This window comes from Pseudophryne corroboree, chromosome 3 (assembly GCF_028390025.1).
Source record: "Pseudophryne corroboree isolate aPseCor3 chromosome 3, aPseCor3.hap2, whole genome shotgun sequence".
Classification (NCBI taxonomy): Eukaryota; Metazoa; Chordata; class Amphibia; order Anura; family Myobatrachidae; genus Pseudophryne; species Pseudophryne corroboree.
The window spans coordinates 102,796,161-102,818,382 of NC_086446.1; positions in this window are offsets into that span (position 1 = coordinate 102,796,161).

Below are 22,222 nucleotides of genomic sequence, written 5' to 3' on the forward strand. Positions count from 1 at the left end.
CCGGTTCACAGTGCATTACCAATTATACCGGTACCCAGCCCGGTTCACAGTGCGTTACCAGTTATACCGGTACCCAGCCCGGTTCACAGTGCGTTACCAGTTATACCGGTACCCAGCCCGGTTCACAGTGCGTTACCAGTTATACCGGTACCCAGCCCGGTTCACAGTGCGTTACCAGTTATACCGGTACCCAGCCCGGTTCACAGTGCGTTACCAGTTATACCGGTACCCAGCCCGGTTCACAGTGCGTTACCAGTTATACCGGTACCCAGCCCGGTTCACAGTGCATTACCAATTATACCGGTACCCAGCCCGTTTCACCGTGCGTTTCCAGATATACCGGTACCCAGCCCGGTTCACAGTGCGTTACCAGTTATACCGGTACACAGCCCGGTTCACAGTGCGTTCCCATTTATACCGGTACCCAGCCCGGTTCACAGTGCGTTACCAGTTATACCGGTACCCAGCCCTGTTCACAGTGCGTTACCAGTTATACCGGTACCCAGCCCGGTTCACAGTGCTATAACAGTATTACCGGTACCCAGCCCGGTTCACAGGGCTTTACCAGTTATACCTGTACCCAGTCAGGTTCACAATTAGTTTCCAGTTATACCGGTACTAGGCCAGTTGCACAGTTCGTTACCAGTTATATCGGTACTCAGCCAGGTTCACAATGCATTTCCAGTTATACCGGTACCCAGCCCGGTTCACAGTGCGTTACCAGTTATACCGGTACCTAGCCCGGTTCACAGTGCGTTACCAGTTATACCTGTACCCAGCCCGGTTTACAGTGCTATAACAGTATTACCGGTACCCAGCCCGGTTCACAGGGCTTTACCAGTTATACCTGTACCCAGTCAGGTTCACAATTAGTTTCCAGTTATACCGGTACTAGGCCAATTGCTCAGTTCGTTACCAGTTATATCGGTACTCAGCCAGGTTCACAATGCATTTCCAGTTATACCGGTGCCAAGCTCGGTTCATAGTGTGGTACCATTTATTCCGGTACCCAGCCCGGTTCACAGTGCGTTACTAGTTATACCGGTACCCAGACCGTTTTACATTGCGTTACAATTTATACCGGTTTTCAGCCCAGTTCACAGTGTGTAACCAGTAATACCGGTACCCAGCCCGGTACACAGTGCATTACCATTTATACCGGTACCCATCCCGGTTCACAGTGCGTTACCAGTTATTATTGTACCCAGCCCGGTTCACAGTGCGTTACCAGTTATACCGGTACCCAGCCCGGTTCACAGTGCGTTACCAGTTATACCGGTACCCAGCCTGGTTCACAGTGCGTTCCCATTTATACCGGTACCCAGCCCGGTTCACAGTGCGTTACCAGTTATACCGGTACCCAGCCCGGTTCACAGTGCGTTACCAGTTATACCGGTACCCAGCCCGGTTCACAGTGCTATAACAGTATTACCGGTACCCAGACCGGTTCACAGTGCGTTACCAGTTATTATTGTACCCAGCCCGGTTCACAGTGCACTAACAGTTATACCGGTACCCAGCCCAGTTTACAGTGCGTTACCAGTTATACCGGTACCCAGCCCGGTTCACAGTGCGTTACCATTTATACCGGTACCCAGCCCGGTTCACAGTGTGTAACCATTAATACCGGTAGCCAGCCCAGTTCACAGTGCATTACCATTTATACAGGTACCGAGCCCGGTTCACAGTGCATTACCAATTATACCGGTACCCAGCCCGGTTCACAGTTCGTTTCCAGTTATACCGGTACCCAGCCCGGTTCACAGTGCGTTACCAGTTATACCGGTACCCAGCCCGGTTCACAGTGCGTTACCAGTTATACCGGTACCCAGCCCGGTTCACAGTGCGTTACCAGTTATACCGGTACCCAGCCCGGTTCACAGTGCGTTACCAGTTATACCGGTACCCAGCCCGGTTCACAGTGCGTTACCAGTTATACCGGTACCCAGCCCGGTTCACAGTGCGTTACCAGTTATACCGGTACCCAGCCCGGTTCACAGTGCATTACCAATTATACCGGTACCCAGCCCGGTTCACCGTGCGTTTCCAGATATACCGGTACCCAGCCCGGTTCACAGTGCGTTACCAGTTATACCGGTACACAGCCCGGTTCACAGTGCGTTCCCATTTATACCGGTACCCAGCCCGGTTCACAGTGCGTTACCAGTTATACCGGTACCCAGCCCTGTTCACAGTGCGTTACCAGTTATACCGGTACCCAGCCCGGTTCACAGTGCTATAACAGTATTACCGGTACCCAGCCCGGTTCACAGGGCTTTACCAGTTATACCTGTACCCAGTCAGGTTCACAATTAGTTTCCAGTTATACCGGTACTAGGCCAGTTGCACAGTTCGTTACCAGTTATATCGGTACTCAGCCAGGTTCACAATGCATTTCCAGTTATACCGGTACCAAGCTCGGTTCATAGTGTGGTACCATTTATTCCGGTACCCAGCCCGGTTCACAGTGCGTTACTAGTTATACCGGTACCCAGACCGTTTTACATTGCGTTACAATTTATACCGGTTTTCAGCCCAGTTCAAAGTGTGTAACCAGTAATACCGGTACCCAGCCCGGTTCACAGTGCATTACCATTTATACCGGTACCCAGACCGGTTCACAGTGCGTTACCAGTTATTATTGTACCCAGCCCGGTTCACAGTGCACTAACAGTTATACCGGTACCCAGCCCAGTTTACAGTGCGTTACCAGTTATACCGGTACCCAGCCCGGTTCACAGTGCGTTACCATTTATACCGGTACCCAGCCCGGTTCACAGTGCATTACTAGATATACCGGTACCCAGACCGGTTCACAGTGCGTTACCATTTATACCGGTTTTCAGCCCGGTTCACAGTGTGTAACCATTAATACCGGTACCCAGCCCGGTTCACAGTGCATTACCATTTATACAGGTACCGAGCCCGGTTCACAGTGCATTACCAATTATACCGGTACCCAGCCCGGTTCACAGTGCGTTTCCAGTTATACCGGTTCCCAGCCCGGTTCACAGTGCGTTACCAGTTATACCGGTGCCAATTGATCAGTTCGTTACCAGTTATATCGGTACTCAGCCAGGTTCACAATGCATTTCCAGTTATACCGGTACCAAGCTCGGTTCATAGTGTGGTACCATTTATTCCGGTACCCAGCCCGGTTCACAGTGCGTTACTAGTTATACCGGTACCCAGACCGTTTTACATTGCGTTACAATTTATACCGGTTTTCAGTCCGGTTCACAGTGTGTAACCAGTAATACCGGTTCCCAGCCCGGTTCACAGTGCATTACCATTTATACCGGTACCCATCCCGGTTCACAGTGCGTTACCAGTTATTATTGTACCCAGCCCGGTTCACAGTGCGTTACCAGTTATACCGGTACCCAGCCCGGTTCACAGTGCGTTACCATTTTTAACGGTACCCAGCCCGGTTCACAGTGCGTTACTAGTTATACCGGTACCCAGACCGGTTCACAGTGCGTTACCATTTATACCGGTTTTCAGCCCGGTTCACAGTGTGCAACCATTAATACCGGTACCCAGCCCGGTTCACAGTGCATTACCATTTATACAGGTACCGAGCCCGGTTCACAGTGCATTACCAATTATACCGGTTCCCAGCCCGGTTCACAGTGCGTTTCCAGTTATACCGGTACCCAGCCCGGTTCACAGTGCGTTACCAGTTATACCGGTACCCAGCCCGGTTCACAATGCGTTACCAGTTATACCGGTACCCAGCCCGGTTCACAGTGCGTTACCAATTATACCGTTACCCAGCCCGGTTCACAGTGCGTTTCCAGTTATACCGGTACCCAGCCCGGTTCACAGTGCGTTACCAGTTATACCGGTACCCAGCCCGGTTCACAGTGTGGTACCAGTTATACCGGTACCCAGCCCGGTTCGCAGTGCATTACCAGTTATACCGGTACCCAGCCCGGTTCACAGTGCGTTACCAGTTATACCGGTACCCAGCCCGGTTCACAGTGCTATAACAGTATTACCGGTACCCAGCCCGGTACACAGGGCTTTACCAGTTATACCTGTATCCAGTCAGGTTCACAATTAGTTTCCAGTTATACCGGTACTAGGCCAGTTGCACAGTTCGTTACCAGTTATATCGGTACTCAGCCAGGTTCACAATGCATTTCCAGTTATACCGGTACCCAGCCCGGTTCACAGTGCGTTACCAGTTATTATTGTACCCAGCCCGGTTCACAGTGCACTAACAGTTATACCGGTACCCAGCCCGGTTTACAGTGCGTTACCAGTTATACCGGTACCCAGCCCGGTTCACAGTGTGTTACCAGTTATACCGGTAACCAGCCCGGTTCACAGTGCGTTACCAGTTATACCGGTACCCAGCCCTGTTCACAGTGCTATAACAGTATTACTGGTACCCAGCCCGGTTCACAGTGCATTACCATTTATACAGGTACCGAGTCCGATTCACAGTGCATTACCAGTTATACCGGTACCCAGCCCGGTTCACAGTGCGTTACAATTTATACCGGTTTTCAGCCCGGTTCACAGTGTGTAACCAGTAATACCGGTAGCCAGCCCGGTTAACAGTGCATTACCATTTATACAGGTACCGAGCCCGGTTCACAGTGCATTACCAATTATACCGGTACCCAGCCCGGTTCACAGTGCGTTTCCAGTTATACCGGTTCCCAGCCCGGTTCACAGTGCGTTACCAGTTATACCGGTACCCAGCCCGGTTCACAGTGCGTTACCAGTTATACCGGTACCCAGCCCGGTTCACAGTGCGTTACCAGTTATACCGGTACCCAGCCCGGTTCACAGTGCGTTACCAGTTATACCGGTACCCAGCCCGGTTCACAGTGCGTTACCAGTTATACCGGTACCCAGCCCGGTTCACAGTGCGTTACCAGTTATACCGGTACCCAGCCCGGTTCACAGTGCGTTACCAGTTATACCGGTACCCAGCCCGGTTCACAGTGCATTACCAATTATACCGGTACCCAGCCCGGTTCACCGTGCGTTTCCAGTTATACCAGTACCCAGCCCGGTTCACAGTGCGTTACCAGTTATACAGGTACCCAGCCCGGTACACAGTGCGTTACCAGTTATACCGGTACCCAGCCCGGTTCACAGTGCGTTCCCATTTATACCGGTACCCAGCCCGGTTCACAGTGCGTTACCAGTTATACCGGTACCCAGCCCGGTTCACAGTGCGTTACCAGTTATACCGGTACCCAGCCCGGTTCACAGTGCTATAACAGTATTACCGGTACCCAGCCTGGTTCACAGGGCTTTACCAGTTATACCTGTACCCAGTCAGGTTCACAATTAGTTTCCAGTTATACCGGTACTAGGCCAGTTGCACAGTTCGTTACCAGCTATATCGGTACCCAGCCCGGTTCACAGTGCGTTTCCAGTTATACCGGTTCCCAGCCCGGTTCACAGTGCGTTACCAGTTATACCGGTACCCAGCCCGGTTCACAGTGCGTTACCAGTTATACCGGTACCCAGCCCGGTTCACAGTGCGTTACCAGTTATACCGGTACCCAGCCCGGTTCACAGTGCATTACCAATTATACCGGTACCCAGCCCGGTTCACCGTGTGTTTCCAGTTATACCGGTACCCAGCCCGGTTCACAGTGCTATAACAGTATTACCGGTACCCAGCCCGGTTCACAGGGCTTTACCAGTTATACCTGTACCCAGTCAGGTTCACAATTAGTTTCCAGTTATACCGGTACTAGGCCAGTTGCACAGTTCGTTACCAGCTATATCGGTACTCAGCCAGGTTCACAATGCATTTCCAGTTATACCGGTACCAAGCTCGGTTCATAGTGTGGTACCATTTATTCCGGTACCCAGCCCGGTTCACAGTGCGTTACTAGTTATACCGGTACCCAGACCGTTTTACATTGCGTTACAATTTATACCGGTTTTCAGCCCGGTTCAAAGTGTGTAACCAGTAATACCGGTACCCAGCCCGGTTCACAGTGCATTACCATTTATACCGGTACCCAGACCGGTTCACAGTGCGTTACCAGTTATTACTGTACCCAGCCCGGTTCACAGTGCACTAACAGTTATACCGGTACCCAGCCCAGTTTACAGTGCATTACCAGTTATACCGGTACCCAGCCCGGTTCACAGTGCGTTACCATTTATACCGGTACCCAGCCCGGTTCACAGTGTGTAACCATTAATACCGGTAGCCAGCCCGGTTCACAGTGCATTACCATTTATACAGGTACCGAGCCCGGTTCACAGTGCATTACCAATTATACCGGTACCCAGCCCGGTTCACAGTGCGTTACCAGTTATACCGGTACCCAGCCCGGTTCACAGTGCGTTACCAGTTATACCGGTACCCAGCCCGGTTCACAGTGCGTTACCAGTTATACCGGTACCCAGCCCGGTTCACAGTGCGTTACCAGTTATACCGGTACCCAGCCCGGTTCACAGTGCGTTACCAGTTATACCGGTACCCAGCCCGGTTCACAGTGCGTTACCAGTTATACCGGTACCCAGCCCGGTTCACAGTGCATTACCAATTATACCGGTACCCAGCCCGTTTCACCGTGCGTTTCCAGATATACCGGTACCCAGCCCGGTTCACAGTGCGTTACCAGTTATACCGGTACACAGCCCGGTTCACAGTGCGTTCCCATTTATACCGGTACCCAGCCCGGTTCACAGTGCGTTACCAGTTATACCGGTACCCAGCCCTGTTCACAGTGCGTTACCAGTTATACCGGTACCCAGCCCGGTTCACAGTGCTATAACAGTATTACCGGTACCCAGCCCGGTTCACAGGGCTTTACCAGTTATACCTGTACCCAGTCAGGTTCACAATTAGTTTCCAGTTATACCGGTACTAGGCCAGTTGCACAGTTCGTTACCAGTTATATCGGTACTCAGCCAGGTTCACAATGCATTTCCAGTTATACCGGTACCCAGCCCGGTTCACAGTGCGTTACCAGTTATACCGGTACCTAGCCCGGTTCACAGTGCGTTACCAGTTATACCTGTACCCAGCCCGGTTTACAGTGCTATAACAGTATTACCGGTACCCAGCCCGGTTCACAGGGCTTTACCAGTTATACCTGTACCCAGTCAGGTTCACAATTAGTTTCCAGTTATACCGGTACTAGGCCAATTGCTCAGTTCGTTACCAGTTATATCGGTACTCAGCCAGGTTCACAATGCATTTCCAGTTATACCGGTGCCAAGCTCGGTTCATAGTGTGGTACCATTTATTCCGGTACCCAGCCCGGTTCACAGTGCGTTACTAGTTATACCGGTACCCAGACCGTTTTACATTGCGTTACAATTTATACCGGTTTTCAGCCCAGTTCACAGTGTGTAACCAGTAATACCGGTACCCAGCCCGGTACACAGTGCATTACCATTTATACCGGTACCCATCCCGGTTCACAGTGCGTTACCAGTTATTATTGTACCCAGCCCGGTTCACAGTGCGTTACCAGTTATACCGGTACCCAGCCCGGTTCACAGTGCATTACCAGTTATACCGGTACCCAGCCTGGTTCACAGTGCGTTCCCATTTATACCGGTACCCAGCCCGGTTCACAGTGCGTTACCAGTTATACCGGTACCCAGCCCGGTTCACAGTGCGTTACCAGTTATACCGGTACCCAGCCCGGTTCACAGTGCTATAACAGTATTACCGGTACCCAGACCGGTTCACAGTGCGTTACCAGTTATTATTGTACCCAGCCCGGTTCACAGTGCACTAACAGTTATACCGGTACCCAGCCCAGTTTACAGTGCGTTACCAGTTATACCGGTACCCAGCCCGGTTCACAGTGCGTTACCATTTATACCGGTACCCAGCCCGGTTCACAGTGTGTAACCATTAATACCGGTAGCCAGCCCAGTTCACAGTGCATTACCATTTATACAGGTACCGAGCCCGGTTCACAGTGCATTACCAATTATACCGGTACCCAGCCCGGTTCACAGTTCGTTTCCAGTTATACCGGTACCCAGCCCGGTTCACAGTGCGTTACCAGTTATACCGGTACCCAGCCCGGTTCACAGTGCGTTACCAGTTATACCGGTACCCAGCCCGGTTCACAGTGCGTTACCAGTTATACCGGTACCCAGCCCGGTTCACAGTGCGTTACCAGTTATACCGGTACCCAGCCCGGTTCACAGTGCGTTACCAGTTATACCGGTACCCAGCCCGGTTCACAGTGCGTTACCAGTTATACCGGTACCCAGCCCGGTTCACAGTGCATTACCAATTATACCGGTACCCAGCCCGGTTCACCGTGCGTTTCCAGATATACCGGTACCCAGCCCGGTTCACAGTGCGTTACCAGTTATACCGGTACACAGCCCGGTTCACAGTGCGTTCCCATTTATACCGGTACCCAGCCCGGTTCACAGTGCGTTACCAGTTATACCGGTACCCAGCCCTGTTCACAGTGCGTTACCAGTTATACCGGTACCCAGCCCGGTTCACAGTGCTATAACAGTATTACCGGTACCCAGCCCGGTTCACAGGGCTTTACCAGTTATACCTGTACCCAGTCAGGTTCACAATTAGTTTCCAGTTATACCGGTACTAGGCCAGTTGCACAGTTCGTTACCAGTTATATCGGTACTCAGCCAGGTTCACAATGCATTTCCAGTTATACCGGTACCAAGCTCGGTTCATAGTGTGGTACCATTTATTCCGGTACCCAGCCCGGTTCACAGTGCGTTACTAGTTATACCGGTACCCAGACCGTTTTACATTGCGTTACAATTTATACCGGTTTTCAGCCCAGTTCAAAGTGTGTAACCAGTAATACCGGTACCCAGCCCGGTTCACAGTGCATTACCATTTATACCGGTACCCAGACCGGTTCACAGTGCGTTACCAGTTATTATTGTACCCAGCCCGGTTCACAGTGCACTAACAGTTATACCGGTACCCAGCCCAGTTTACAGTGCGTTACCAGTTATACCGGTACCCAGCCCGGTTCACAGTGCGTTACCATTTATACCGGTACCCAGCCCGGTTCACAGTGCATTACTAGATATACCGGTACCCAGACCGGTTCACAGTGCGTTACCATTTATACCGGTTTTCAGCCCGGTTCACAGTGTGTAACCATTAATACCGGTACCCAGCCCGGTTCACAGTGCATTACCATTTATACAGGTACCGAGCCCGGTTCACAGTGCATTACCAATTATACCGGTACCAAGCCCGGTTCACAGTGCGTTTCCAGTTATACCGGTACCCAGCCCGGTTCACAGTGCGTTACCAGTTATACCGGTACCCAGCCCGGTTCACAATGCGTTACCAGTTATACCGGTACCCAGCCCGGTTCACAGTGCGTTACCAGTTATACCGGTACCCAGCCCGGTTAACAGTGCATTACCAATTATACCGGTACCCAGCCCGGTTCACAGTGCGTTTCCAGTTATACCGGTACCCAGCCCGGTTCACAGTGCGTTACCAGTTATACCGGTACCCAGCCCGGTTCACAATGCGTTACCAGTTATACCGGTACCCAGCCCGGTTCACAGTGCGTTACCAGTTATACCGGTACCCAGCCCGGTTAACAGTGCATTACCAATTATACCGTTACCCAGCCCGGTTCACAGTGCGTTTCCAGTTATACCGGTACCCAGACCGGTTCACAGTGCGTTACTAGTTATACCGGTACCCAGCCCGGTTCACAGTGCATTACCATTTATACCGGTACCGAGTCCGATTCACAGTGCATTACCAGTTATACCGGTACCCAGCCCTGTTCACAGTGCGTTACCAGTTATACCGGTTTTCAGCTCGGTTCACAGTGTGTAACCAGTAATACCGGTACCCAGCCCGGTTCACAGTGCATTACCATTTATACAGGTACCGAGCACGGTTCACAGTGCATTACCAATTATACCAGTACCCAGCCCGGTTCACAGTGCGTTTCCAGTTATACCGGTACTCAGCCCGGTTCACAGTGCGTTACCAGTTATACCGGTACCCAGCCCGGTTCACAGTGCGTTACCAGTTATACCGGTACCCAGCCCGGTTCACAGTGCGTTACCAGTTATACCGGTACCCAGCCCGGTTCACAGTGCGTTACCAGTTATACCGGTACCCAGCCCGGTTCAGAGTGCATTACCAATTATACCGGTACCCAGCCTGGTTCACAGTGCGTTTCCAGTTATACCGGTACCCAGCCCGGTTCACAGTGCGTTACCAGTTATACCGGTACCCAGCCCGGTTCACAATGCGTTACCAGTTATACCGGTACCCAGCCCGGTTCACAGTGCGTTACCAATTATACCGTTACCCAGCCCGGTTCACAGTGCGTTTCCAGTTATACCGGTACCCAGCCCGGTTCACAGTGCGTTACCAGTTATACCGGTACCCAGCCCGGTTCACAGTGCGTTACCAGTTATACCGGTACCCAGCCCGGTTCACAGTGCGTTACCAGTTATACCGGTACCCAGCCCGGTTCACAGTGCATTACCAGTTATACCTGTACCCAGCCCGGTTCACAGTGCTATAACAGTATTACCGGTACCCAGCCCGGTTCACAGGGCTTTACCAGTTATACCTGTACCCAGTCAGGTTCACAATTAGTTTCCAGTTATACCGGTACTAGGCCAGTTGCACAGTTTGTTACCAGTTATATCGGTACTCAGCCAGGTTCACAATGCATTTCCAGTTATACCGGTACCCAGCCCGGTTCACAGTGCGTTACCAGTTATTATTGTACCCAGCCCGGTTCACAGTGCGTTACCAGTTATACCGGTACCCAGCCCGGTTCACAGTGCGTTACCAGTTATACCTGTACCCAGCCCGGTTCACAGTGCTATAACAGTATTACCGGTACCCAGCCCGGTTCACAGGGCTTTACCAGTTATACCTTTACCCAGTCAGGTTCACAATTAGTTTCCAGTTATACCGGTACTAGGCCAATTGATCAGTTCGTTACCAGTTATATCGGTACTCAGCCAGGTTCACAATGCATTTCCAGTTATACCGGTACCAAGCTCGGTTCATAGTGTGGTACCATTTATTCCGGTACCCAGCCCGGTTCACAGTGCGTTACTAGTTATACCGGTACCCAGACCGTTTTACATTGCGTTACAATTTATACCGGTTTTCAGTCCGGTTCACAGTGTGTAACCAGTAATACCGGTTCCCAGCCCGGTTCACAGTGCATTACCATTTATACCGGTACCCATCCCGGTTCACAGTGCGTTACCAGTTATTATTGTACCCAGCCCGGTTCACAGTGCGTTACCAGTTATACCGGTACCCAGCCCGGTTCACAGTGCGTTACCATTTTTAACGGTACCCAGCCCGGTTCACAGTGCGTTACTAGTTATACCGGTACCCAGACCGGTTCACAGTGCGTTACCATTTATACCGGTTTTCAGCCCGGTTCACAGTGTGCAACCATTAATACCGGTACCCAGCCCGGTTCACAGTGCATTACCATTTATACAGGTACCGAGCCCGGTTCACAGTGCATTACCAATTATACCGGTTCCCAGCCCGGTTCACAGTGCGTTTCCAGTTATACCGGTACCCAGCCCGGTTCACAGTGCGTTACCAGTTATACCGGTACCCAGCCCGGTTCACAATGCGTTACCAGTTATACCGGTACCCAGCCCGGTTCACAGTGCGTTACCAATTATACCGTTACCCAGCCCGGTTCACAGTGCGTTTCCAGTTATACCGGTACCCAGCCCGGTTCACAGTGCGTTACCAGTTATACCGGTACCCAGCCCGGTTCACAGTGTGGTACCAGTTATACCGGTACCCAGCCCGGTTCGCAGTGCATTACCAGTTATACCGGTACCCAGCCCGGTTCACAGTGCGTTACCAGTTATACCGGTACCCAGCCCGGTTCACAGTGCTATAACAGTATTACCGGTACCCAGCCCGGTACACAGGGCTTTACCAGTTATACCTGTATCCAGTCAGGTTCACAATTAGTTTCCAGTTATACCGGTACTAGGCCAGTTGCACAGTTCGTTACCAGTTATATCGGTACTCAGCCAGGTTCACAATGCATTTCCAGTTATACCGGTACCCAGCCCGGTTCACAGTGCGTTACCAGTTATTATTGTACCCAGCCCGGTTCACAGTGCACTAACAGTTATACCGGTACCCAGCCCGGTTTACAGTGCGTTACCAGTTATACCGGTACCCAGCCCGGTTCACAGTGTGTTACCAGTTTTACCGGTAACCAGCCCGGTTCACAGTGCGTTACCAGTTATACCGGTACCCAGCCCTGTTCACAGTGCTATAACAGTATTACTGGTACCCAGCCCGGTTCACAGTGCATTACCATTTATACAGGTACCGAGTCCGATTCACAGTGCATTACCAGTTATACCGGTACCCAGCCCGGTTCACAGTGCGTTACAATTTATACCGGTTTTCAGCCCGGTTCACAGTGTGTAACCAGTAATACCGGTAGCCAGCCCGGTTAACAGTGCATTACCATTTATACAGGTACCGAGCCCGGTTCACAGTGCATTACCAATTATACCGGTACCCAGCCCGGTTCACAGTGCGTTTCCAGTTATACCGGTTCCCAGCCCGGTTCACAGTGCGTTACCAGTTATACCGGTACCCAGCCCGGTTCACAGTGCGTTACCAGTTATACCGGTACCCAGCCCGGTTCACAGTGCGTTACCAGTTATACCGGTACCCAGCCCGGTTCACAGTGCGTTACCAGTTATACCGGTACCCAGCCCGGTTCACAGTGCGTTACCAGTTATACCGGTACCCAGCCCGGTTCACAGTGCGTTACCAGTTATACCGGTACCCAGCCCGGTTCACAGTGCGTTACCAGTTATACCGGTACCCAGCCCGGTTCACAGTGCATTACCAATTATACCGGTACCCAGCCCGGTTCACCGTGCGTTTCCAGTTATACCGGTACCCAGCCCGGTTCACAGTGCGTTACCAGTTATACCGGTACCCAGCCCGGTTCACAGTGCGTTACCAGTTATACCGGTACCCAGCCCGGTTCACAGTGCGTTCCCATTTATACCGGTACCCAGCCCGGTTCACAGTGCGTTACCAGTTATACCGGTACCCAGCCCGGTTCACAGTGCGTTACCAGTTATACCGGTACCCAGCCCGGTTCACAGTGCTATAACAGTATTACCGGTACCCAGCCTGGTTCACAGGGCTTTACCAGTTATACCTGTACCCAGTCAGGTTCACAATTAGTTTCCAGTTATACCGGTACTAGGCCAGTTGCACAGTTCGTTACCAGCTATATCGGTACCCAGCCCGGTTCACAGTGCGTTTCCAGTTATACCGGTTCCCAGCCCGGTTCACAGTGCGTTACCAGTTATACCGGTACCCAGCCCGGTTCACAGTGCGTTACCAGTTATACCGGTACCCAGCCCGGTTCACAGTGCGTTACCAGTTATACCGGTACCCAGCCCGGTTCACAGTGCATTACCAATTATACCGGTACCCAGCCCGGTTCACCGTGTGTTTCCAGTTATACCGGTACCCAGCCCGGTTCACAGTGCTATAACAGTATTACCTGTACCCAGCCCGGTTCACAGGGCTTTACCAGTTATACCTGTACCCAGTCAGGTTCACAATTAGTTTCCAGTTATACCGGTACTAGGCCAGTTGCACAGTTCGTTACCAGCTATATCGGTACTCAGCCAGGTTCACAATGCATTTCCAGTTATACCGGTACCAAGCTCGGTTCATAGTGTGGTACCATTTATTCCGGTACCCAGCCCGGTTCACAGTGCGTTACTAGTTATACCGGTACCCAGACCGTTTTACATTGCGTTACAATTTATACCGGTTTTCAGCCCGGTTCAAAGTGTGTAACCAGTAATACCGGTACCCAGCCCGGTTCACAGTGCATTACCATTTATACCGGTACCCAGACCGGTTCACAGTGCGTTACCAGTTATTACTGTACCCAGCCCGGTTCACAGTGCACTAACAGTTATACCGGTACCCAGCCCAGTTTACAGTGCATTACCAGTTATACCGGTACCCAGCCCGGTTCACAGTGCGTTACCATTTATACCGGTACCCAGCCCGGTTCACAGTGTGTAACCATTAATACCGGTAGCCAGCCCGGTTCACAGTGCATTACCATTTATACAGGTACCGAGCCCGGTTCACAGTGCATTACCAATTATACCGGTACCCAGCCCGGTTCACAGTGCGTTACCAGTTATACCGGTACCCAGCCCGGTTCACAGTGCGTTTCCAGTTATACCGGTTCCCAGCCCGGTTCACAGTGCGTTACCAGTTATACCGGTACCCAGCCCGGTTCACAGTGCGTTACCAGTTATACCGGTACCCAGCCCGGTTCACAGTGCGTTACCAGTTATACCGGTACCCAGCCCGGTTCACAGTGCGTTACCAGTTATACCGGTACCCAGCCCGGTTCACAGTGCGTTACCAGTTATACCGGTACCCAGCCCGGTTCACAGTGCGTTACCAGTTATACCGGTACCCAGCCCGGTTCACAGTGCGTTACCAGTTATACCGGTACCCAGCCCGGTTCACAGTGCATTACCAATTATACCGGTACCCAGCCCGGTTCACCGTGCGTTTCCAGTTATACCGGTACCCAGCCCGGTTCACAGTGCGTTACCAGTTATACCGGTACCCAGCCCGGTTCACAGTGCGTTACCAGTTATACCGGTACCCAGCCCGGTTCACAGTGCGTTCCCATTTATACCGGTACCCAGCCCGGTTCACAGTGCGTTACCAGTTATACCGGTACCCAGCCCGGTTCACAGTGCGTTACCAGTTATACCGGTACCCAGCCCGGTTCACAGTGCTATAACAGTATTACCGGTACCCAGCCTGGTTCACAGGGCTTTACCAGTTATACCTGTACCCAGTCAGGTTCACAATTAGTTTCCAGTTATACCGGTACTAGGCCAGTTGCACAGTTCGTTACCAGCTATATCGGTACCCAGCCCGGTTCACAGTGCGTTTCCAGTTATACCGGTTCCCAGCCCGGTTCACAGTGCGTTACCAGTTATACCGGTACCCAGCCCGGTTCACAGTGCGTTACCAGTTATACCGGTACCCAGCCCGGTTCACAGTGCGTTACCAGTTATACCGGTACCCAGCCCGGTTCACAGTGCATTACCAATTATACCGGTTCCCAGCCCGGTTCACAGTGCGTTTCCAGTTATACCGGTACCCAGCCCGGTTCACAGTGCGTTACCAGTTATACCGGTACCCAGCCCGGTTCACAATGCGTTACCAGTTATACCGGTACCCAGCCCGGTTCACAGTGCGTTACCAATTATACCGTTACCCAGCCCGGTTCACAGTGCGTTTCCAGTTATACCGGTACCCAGCCCGGTTCACAGTGCGTTACCAGTTATACCGGTACCCAGCCCGGTTCACAGTGTGGTACCAGTTATACCGGTACCCAGCCCGGTTCGCAGTGCATTACCAGTTATACCGGTACCCAGCCCGGTTCACAGTGCGTTACCAGTTATACCGGTACCCAGCCCGGTTCACAGTGCTATAACAGTATTACCGGTACCCAGCCCGGTACACAGGGCTTTACCAGTTATACCTGTATCCAGTCAGGTTCACAATTAGTTTCCAGTTATACCGGTACTAGGCCAGTTGCACAGTTCGTTACCAGTTATATCGGTACTCAGCCAGGTTCACAATGCATTTCCAGTTATACCGGTACCCAGCCCGGTTCACAGTGCGTTACCAGTTATTATTGTACCCAGCCCGGTTCACAGTGCACTAACAGTTATACCGGTACCCAGCCCGGTTTACAGTGCGTTACCAGTTATACCGGTACCCAGCCCGGTTCACAGTGTGTTACCAGTTTTACCGGTAACCAGCCCGGTTCACAGTGCGTTACCAGTTATACCGGTACCCAGCCCTGTTCACAGTGCTATAACAGTATTACTGGTACCCAGCCCGGTTCACAGTGCATTACCATTTATACAGGTACCGAGTCCGATTCACAGTGCATTACCAGTTATACCGGTACCCAGCCCGGTTCACAGTGCGTTACAATTTATACCGGTTTTCAGCCCGGTTCACAGTGTGTAACCAGTAATACCGGTAGCCAGCCCGGTTAACAGTGCATTACCATTTATACAGGTACCGAGCCCGGTTCACAGTGCATTACCAATTATACCGGTACCCAGCCCGGTTCACAGTGCGTTTCCAGTTATACCGGTTCCCAGCCCGGTTCACAGTGCGTTACCAGTTATACCGGTACCCAGCCCGGTTCACAGTGCGTTACCAGTTATACCGGTACCCAGCCCGGTTCACAGTGCGTTACCAGTTATACCGGTACCCAGCCCGGTTCACAGTGCGTTACCAGTTATACCGGTACCCAGCCCGGTTCACAGTGCGTTACCAGTTATACCGGTACCCAGCCCGGTTCACAGTGCGTTACCAGTTATACCGGTACCCAGCCCGGTTCACAGTGCGTTACCAGTTATACCGGTACCCAGCCCGGTTCACAGTGCATTACCAATTATACCGGTACCCAGCCCGGTTCACCGTGCGTTTCCAGTTATACCGGTACCCAGCCCGGTTCACAGTGCGTTACCAGTTATACCGGTACCCAGCCCGGTTCACAGTGCGTTACCAGTTATACCGGTACCCAGCCCGGTTCACAGTGCGTTCCCATTTATACCGGTACCCAGCCCGGTTCACAGTGCGTTACCAGTTATACCGGTACCCAGCCCGGTTCACAGTGCGTTACCAGTTATACCGGTACCCAGCCCGGTTCACAGTGCTATAACAGTATTACCGGTACCCAGCCTGGTTCACAGGGCTTTACCAGTTATACCTGTACCCAGTCAGGTTCACAATTAGTTTCCAGTTATACCGGTACTAGGCCAGTTGCACAGTTCGTTACCAGCTATATCGGTACCCAGCCCGGTTCACAGTGCGTTTCCAGTTATACCGGTTCCCAGCCCGGTTCACAGTGCGTTACCAGTTATACCGGTACCCAGCCCGGTTCACAGTGCGTTACCAGTTATACCGGTACCCAGCCCGGTTCACAGTGCGTTACCAGTTATACCGGTACCCAGCCCGGTTCACAGTGCATTACCAATTATACCGGTACCCAGCCCGGTTCACCGTGTGTTTCCAGTTATACCGGTACCCAGCCCGGTTCACAGTGCTATAACAGTATTACCGGTACCCAGCCCGGTTCACAGGGCTTTACCAGTTATACCTGTACCCAGTCAGGTTCACAATTAGTTTCCAGTTATACCGGTACTAGGCCAGTTGCACAGTTCGTTACCAGCTATATCGGTACTCAGCCAGGTTCACAATGCATTTCCAGTTATACCGGTACCAAGCTCGGTTCATAGTGTGGTACCATTTATTCCGGTACCCAGCCCGGTTCACAGTGCGTTACTAGTTATACCGGTACCCAGACCGTTTTACATTGCGTTACAATTTATACCGGTTTTCAGCCCGGTTCAAAGTGTGTAACCAGTAATACCGGTACCCAGCCCGGTTCACAGTGCATTACCATTTATACCGGTACCCAGACCGGTTCACAGTGCGTTACCAGTTATTACTGTACCCAGCCCGGTTCACAGTGCACTAACAGTTATACCGGTACCCAGCCCAGTTTACAGTGCATTACCAGTTATACCGGTACCCAGCCCGGTTCACAGTGCGTTACCATTTATACCGGTACCCAGCCCGGTTCACAGTGTGTAACCATTAATACCGGTAGCCAGCCCGGTTCACAGTGCATTACCATTTATACAGGTACCGAGCCCGGTTCACAGTGCATTACCAATTATACCGGTACCCAGCCCGGTTCACAGTGCGTTACCAGTTATACCGGTACCCAGCCCGGTTCACAGTGCGTTTCCAGTTATACCGGTTCCCAGCCCGGTTCACAGTGCGTTACCAGTTATACCGGTACCCAGCCCGGTTCACAGTGCGTTACCAGTTATACCGGTACCCAGCCCGGTTCACAGTGCGTTACCAGTTATACCGGTACCCAGCCCGGTTCACAGTGCGTTACCAGTTATACCGGTACCCAGCCCGGTTCACAGTGCGTTACCAGTTATACCGGTACCCAGCCCGGTTCACAGTGCGTTACCAGTTATACCGGTACCCAGCCCGGTTCACAGTGCGTTACCAGTTATACCGGTACCCAGCCCGGTTCACAGTGCATTACCAATTATACCGGTACCCAGCCCGGTTCACCGTGCGTTTCCAGTTATACCGGTACCCAGCCCGGTTCACAGTGCGTTACCAGTTATACCGGTACCCAGCCCGGTTCACAGTGCGTTACCAGTTATACCGGTACCCAGCCCGGTTCACAGTGCGTTCCCATTTATACCGGTACCCAGCCCGGTTCACAGTGCGTTACCAGTTATACCGGTACCCAGCCCGGTTCACAGTGCGTTACCAGTTATACCGGTACCCAGCCCGGTTCACAGTGCTATAACAGTATTACCGGTACCCAGCCTGGTTCACAGGGCTTTACCAGTTATACCTGTACCCAGTCAGGTTCACAATTAGTTTCCAGTTATACCGGTACTAGGCCAGTTGCACAGTTCGTTACCAGCTATATCGGTACCCAGCCCGGTTCACAGTGCGTTTCCAGTTATACCGGTTCCCAGCCCGGTTCACAGTGCGTTACCAGTTATACCGGTACCCAGCCCGGTTCACAGTGCGTTACCAGTTATACCGGTACCCAGCCCGGTTCACAGTGCGTTACCAGTTATACCGGTACCCAGCCCGGTTCACAGTGCATTACCAATTATACCGGTACCCAGCCCGGTTCACCGTGTGTTTCCAGTTATACCGGTACCCAGCCCGGTTCACAGTGCTATAACAGTATTACCGGTACCCAGCCCGGTTCACAGGGCTTTACCAGTTATACCTGTACCCAGTCAGGTTCACAATTAGTTTCCAGTTATACCGGTACTAGGCCAGTTGCACAGTTCGTTACCAGCTATATCGGTACTCAGCCAGGTTCACAATGCATTTCCAGTTATACCGGTACCAAGCTCGGTTCATAGTGTGGTACCATTTATTCCGGTACCCAGCCCGGTTCACAGTGCGTTACTAGTTATACCGGTACCCAGACCGTTTTACATTGCGTTACAATTTATACCGGTTTTCAGCCCGGTTCAAAGTGTGTAACCAGTAATACCGGTACCCAGCCCGGTTCACAGTGCATTACCATTTATACCGGTACCCAGACCGGTTCACAGTGCGTTACCAGTTATTACTGTACCCAGCCCGGTTCACAGTGCACTAACAGTTATACCGGTACCCAGCCCAGTTTACAGTGCATTACCAGTTATACCGGTACCCAGCCCGGTTCACAGTGCGTTACCATTTATACCGGTACCCAGCCCGGTTCACAGTGTGTAACCATTAATACCGGTAGCCAGCCCGGTTCACAGTGCATTACCATTTATACAGGTACCGAGCCCGGTTCACAGTGCATTACCAATTATACCGGTACCCAGCCCGGTTCACAGTGCGTTACCAGTTATACCGGTACCCAGCCCGGTTCACAGTGCGTTACCAGTTATACCGGTACCCAGCCCGGTTCACAGTGCGTTACCAGTTATACCGGTACCCAGCCCGGTTCACAGTGCGTTACCAGTTATACCGGTACCCAGCCCGGTTCACAGTGCGTTACCAGTTATACCGGTACCCAGCCCGGTTCACAGTGCGTTACCAGTTATACCGGTACCCAGCCCGGTTCACAGTGCATTACCAATTATACCGGTACCCAGCCCGGTTCACCGTGCGTTTCCAGATATACCGGTACCCAGCCCGGTTCACAGTGCGTTACCAGTTATACCGGTACACAGCCCGGTTCACAGTGCGTTCCCATTTATACCGGTACCCAGCCCGGTTCACAGTGCGTTACCAGTTATACCGGTACCCAGCCCTGTTCACAGTGCGTTACCAGTTATACCGGTACCCAGCCCGGTTCACAGTGCTATAACAGTATTACCGGTACCCAGCCCGGTTCACAGGGCTTTACCAGTTATACCTGTACCCAGTCAGGTTCACAATTAGTTTCCAGTTATACCGGTACTAGGCCAGTTGCACAGTTCGTTACCAGTTATATCGGTACTCAGCCAGGTTCACAATGCATTTCCAGTTATACCGGTACCCAGCCCGGTTCACAGTGCGTTACCAGTTATACCGGTACCTAGCCCGGTTCACAGTGCGTTACCAGTTATACCTGTACCCAGCCCGGTTTACAGTGCTATAACAGTATTACCGGTACCCAGCCCGGTTCACAGGGCTTTACCAGTTATACCTGTACCCAGTCAGGTTCACAATTAGTTTCCAGTTATACCGGTACTAGGCCAATTGCTCAGTTCGTTACCAGTTATATCGGTACTCAGCCAGGTTCACAATGCATTTCCAGTTATACCGGTGCCAAGCTCGGTTCATAGTGTGGTACCATTTATTCCGGTACCCAGCCCGGTTCACAGTGCGTTACTAGTTATACCGGTACCCAGACCGTTTTACATTGCGTTACAATTTATACCGGTTTTCAGCCCAGTTCACAGTGTGTAACCAGTAATACCGGTACCCAGCCCGGTACACAGAGCATTACCATTTATACCGGTACCCATCCCGGTTCACAGTGCGTTACCAGTTATTATTGTACCCAGCCCGGTTCACAGTGCGTTACCAGTTATACCGGTACCCAGCCCGGTTCACAGTGCGTTACCAGTTATACCGGTACCCAGCCTGGTTCACAGTGCGTTCCCATTTATACCGGTACCCAGCCCGGTTCACAGTGCGTTACCAGTTATACCGGTACCCAGCCCGGTTCACAGTGCGTTACCAGTTATACCGGTACCCAGCCCGGTTCACAGTGCTATAACAGTATTACCGGTACCCAGCCCGGTTCACAGTGCGTTACCATTTATACCGGTACCCAGCCCGGTTCACAGTGTGTAACCATTAATACCGGTAGCCAGCCCGGTTCACAGTGCATTACCATTTATACAGGTACCGAGCCCGGTTCACAGTGCATTACCAATTATACCGGTACCCAGCCCGGTTCACAGTTCGTTTCCAGTTATACCGGTACCCAGCCCGGTTCACAGTGCGTTACCAGTTATACCGGTACCCAGCCCGGTTCACAGTGCGTTACCAGTTATACCGGTACCCAGCCCGGTTCACAGTGCGTTACCAGTTATACCGGTACCCAGCCCGGTTCACAGTGCGTTACCAGTTATACCGGTACCCAGCCCGGTTCACAGTGCGTTACCAGTTATACCGGTACCCAGCCCGGTTCACAGTGCGTTACCAGTTATACCGGTACCCAGCCCGGTTCACAGTGCATTACCAATTATACCGGTACCCAGCCCGGTTCACCGTGCGTTTCCAGATATACCGGTACCCAGCCCGGTTCACAGTGCGTTACCAGTTATACCGGTACACAGCCCGGTTCACAGTGCGTTCCCATTTATACCGGTACCCAGCCCGGTTCACAGTGCGTTACCAGTTATACCGGTACCCAGCCCTGTTCACAGTGCGTTACCAGTTATACCGGTTCCCAGCCCGGTTCACAGTGCTATAACAGTATTACCGGTACCCAGCCCGGTTCACAGGGCTTTACCAGTTATACCTGTACCCAGTCAGGTTCACAATTAGTTTCCAGTTATACCGGTACTAGGCCAGTTGCACAGTTCGTTACCAGTTATATCGGTACTCAGCCAGGTTCACAATGCATTTCCAGTTATACCGGTACCAAGCTCGGTTCATAGTGTGGTACCATTTATTCCGGTACCCAGCCCGGTTCACAGTGCGTTACTAGTTATACCGGTACCCAGACCGTTTTACATTGCGTTACAATTTATACCGGTTTTCAGCCCAGTTCAAAGTGTGTAACCAGTAATACCGGTACCCAGCCCGGTTCACAGTGCATTACCATTTATACCGGTACCCAGACCGGTTCACAGTGCGTTACCAGTTATTATTGTACCCAGCCCGGTTCACAGTGCACTAACAGTTATACCGGTACCCAGCCCAGTTTACAGTGCGTTACCAGTTATACCGGTACCCAGCCCGGTTCACAGTGCGTTACCATTTATACCGGTACCCAGCCCGGTTCACAGTGCATTACTAGATATACCGGTACCCAGACCGGTTCACAGTGCGTTACCATTTATACCGGTTTTCAGCCCGGTTCACAGTGTGTAACCATTAATACCGGTACCCAGCCCGGTTCACAGTGCATTACCATTTATACAGGTACCG